The sequence below is a fragment of the Octopus bimaculoides genome, chromosome 6 (genome assembly GCF_001194135.2).
Source record: "Octopus bimaculoides isolate UCB-OBI-ISO-001 chromosome 6, ASM119413v2, whole genome shotgun sequence".
Taxonomy (NCBI): domain Eukaryota; kingdom Metazoa; phylum Mollusca; class Cephalopoda; order Octopoda; family Octopodidae; genus Octopus; species Octopus bimaculoides.
Window position 1 is genome coordinate 43,378,458 of NC_068986.1, and position 3,300 is coordinate 43,381,757.

The 3,300-nt window shown below is 30.2% G+C and overlaps 1 protein-coding gene across 2 annotated transcripts in view; it reads right to left on the reverse strand.

Moving 5' to 3' along the window:
- LOC106874042 (FMRFamide receptor) overlaps nucleotides 1-2,392 on the reverse strand; it is a 246,587-nt gene extending 244,195 nt beyond the window's left edge. For both annotated transcript variants that reach the window (XM_014921607.2, XM_014921613.2), the window contains exon 1: nucleotides 1,768-2,392. The gene's annotated coding sequence lies outside the window, so the exon portion shown is untranslated. The remainder of the gene's footprint in view (nucleotides 1-1,767) is intronic.
- Nucleotides 2,393-3,300: the final 908 nt, after the last annotated feature.

The following is a 3,300-nucleotide window of genomic DNA, read 5'->3' on the forward strand; positions in this document are numbered from 1 at the left end:
GTATGTGTGTGTGTATGCATGAATTTATATGAGCAGATTTGTGCATTTTGTGTTATGTATATAATCTCATGCATATTGTTGCATGTCTAGACATGTTTATATATATTTAAATGTATTTTTTGTATGTATGTATGTATGTATGTATGTATGTATGTATGTGTGTATACGTTTGTAAGTCTATATAGTATAGTCTTAAATACTCTACAAATACGTTACACATGTTTGCAGTTCCATTTATAGATCTTAATTGCAATGTAAATATGTATATATTTAAAAACAAATGTGTGTAGGCACGTGTCCGTATAATTTCACGTTCTTGTGAGAAATATATATCACTTTGACAGATTAATATTCAGACGTCTATGCGTTTTTGTATAACTATCCATCTATTAATATATTGGTTTATCTTTTTCTGTCTATCTACCTGTCTACCTATGTATCTATCTATCAATCCATCTATCTTTCTTTCTCTCTCTTTCTCTCTCTCTTTCTCTCTCTCTTTCTCTGCGTTTGTATATATATATATATATATATATATACATATATATATATATATATATATATATATATATACAAATATTTACATATATATGTATATATGTATATGTGTGTATGCGTGTGTGTATGTGTAGCGTGCGTGTGTATGTATTGTATATTATGTGTGTACCTGTGTGTGTGTGTATGTGCGTGTGTGTGTTATAATTAAGTTATTATTTTAAACAAATTTTTTAAATAGCAACATTTTTAAAAAAAACACATTCACGAGTGAGTGACTCTGGGACTTCCAGTTTCGACTATCGATTTATTCAATCAGTCGATAGGTGAAAGTTGAAGTGTCCGCCAACTTCTTTACAATATGTCCTTGTTTATTTGTATAAGCGATATTTATATACAAAAATACATACATTCATACATACATACATACATACATACATACATATACATATTTATGCATATATATGTGAGTGTGTGTGTGTGTGTGAGTGTATTTGTGTGTGCTGTGTGTATGTATGTACGTGTATATGTGTGTGTATATGTGTATATATATATATATGTATATACACATACTCACACACATCCATATGTATATACACAATATATTAACACGTGTGTTATATGTGCGTATGTTTGTGTCTGTGTGTTTATATGGATTTGCGATGTATTTATACCGTCGTATGAGAATAAGGGAGTAATAAATATGAAGATGTGATGAAGGAGAATAAGAGTACAAAGGGAAGAGGAAACAGAACTCGTAGTGAAGGCATGTCAGTAAAACATGTATACACGCGTTTATATCATATATTTATTAATTTATGTTTAGATGTGTTTATGTGTCCATGTGCGTAAATCTATATAAACACACATACACACACTGATATATACATACATACACACACACAAACAAACACACACACACACATACATACATACATACATACGTACATACATACATACATACATACATACACAGACACAAATACAACGTGTGTACATGTGCGTGAGTGTGTGCGTGCGTGTGAGCGAGTATGTGTTTACAGATATTTCATTAATTTTAGTTACGAAACTATAACAAAAATATTTAGAATATTAGAATCTTATGTATTAGAAAAGATGAAATATCGATCGAAAAAGTTATGTAAACATCTATTGATGTTTATTGTTGAAGAAACGGAGAAGTATTTTACTACAATTACAGCAACGAAAAAATCCTAAAACTATTTCTTTTTTCTTCTGAAATGTCGATATAAAAAGAACGTAGAAACTCACCGCTAGAGTTGTGATATTGTTATTCCAAAGTGAGCGAACTGAAGTAAAAATGCTGTTACTTCTTACATGTTGATTTCGAGATTGGTAGTTCTATCGATTCCCTGCAACAGCTACCGCTGATGTTTTCTCTCTACCGACCGCTATCGCATCTCATCGATGATGTACTAAGGCATATTAGTTTTCTCTTTAAAATGTTACTGTTATTTGCTGCTTTGTTTGCCAAATACAACTTAATATTTTCTTGTGTGAGTACGTGTGTGCGCGTGTCTTTTTCTTTTCTCCTAATAAACATTTATTCAGTGTATGATTTATTCACTGTAAGAAACAGTATGAGTCTCTATAAAAGTTGCTTTCTTGTTCAAACTTATCACTCATCTACCGTCGTTTAAACGCATGTCCATCCCGTGCAATTAAATGGGAATTTCCTTGAATATTTTGTTTTTAGACAAAACTTGATTAGTTAAAATTGTTGTAATAAGAATACACGTGAAAGGAATCATGTTCTTAGAGGCCAGGTGATGACAAATATGATAGCATATGAATATCTGAAAGTTATAGAAAGTTTATCAGAATAAGTGTATTTGCTGCTGGAAGTACAAGTGTATCTAATGATATGATGACATTCTATAAGCAGTGAAGCAATTGGTTCTCTCAGTTATATGATTTATAATACATTATTATATATTTATATAATTTGTTACGTTGCTTTTTCACGCCTACTCATATTAAATAACATGTCATAGAGACAAATCATATACATAGTATGTTATGTGGGTGGTACCAGACATAATAATATCAGAAGGGATGGGCATTAAATTATCATATTGCCCTTTCAAATAATACTAATTCAAAAATATACAACGGCATTTAAAAACACGATTATAAACTTACTTATTTCTCCCAAAATATAGATGGTCTATATTGAATAAACTTTAATTATAATTTTAAGTATAATTTAACTCAATGTCAAATTTCAGTTTTATTGTAACGTATGGTAATAAATTAAAACTTTTTTTTTGTTAACCTCTGTGGTTTATGAACTGGGCAGAATGAGAATGCTGTATATTATAAAAGAGATTTCGTTTATCCAAAATGAATTCCTGTAGAGTAACTTCACATCCCCCGAATTCTTACGAGCTTTCTATTGATTGAACTAAAAGTTTTGTATTACAAGAAACTTAAAATACGAAATGTAGCAATCGTGCTATTCCCAAAAGTATGAGGGGCATAAGTGAAACTAAATGAATTTGTTAAATTCTGGGATCGGGAAATTCATTTCTTACGCTGAAGTACCCATACATAATACCTAACTAATTATTGACTGCATCCAGCAGCCAGTTTCAAACGGCATTGTGAACAATTAAGTTTTATGTTATTATTTCAGCTTTTCTCCACACTTATATGTAGGATAGGATTCAAGGAGTGTAACACATTTGCTTAAACTTCTGAAGGGCCGCTGAGATTGAAATTTGATTACGGTTTTATACTGCAACATATATAAGATATACACTTTATATATATATATATATATAT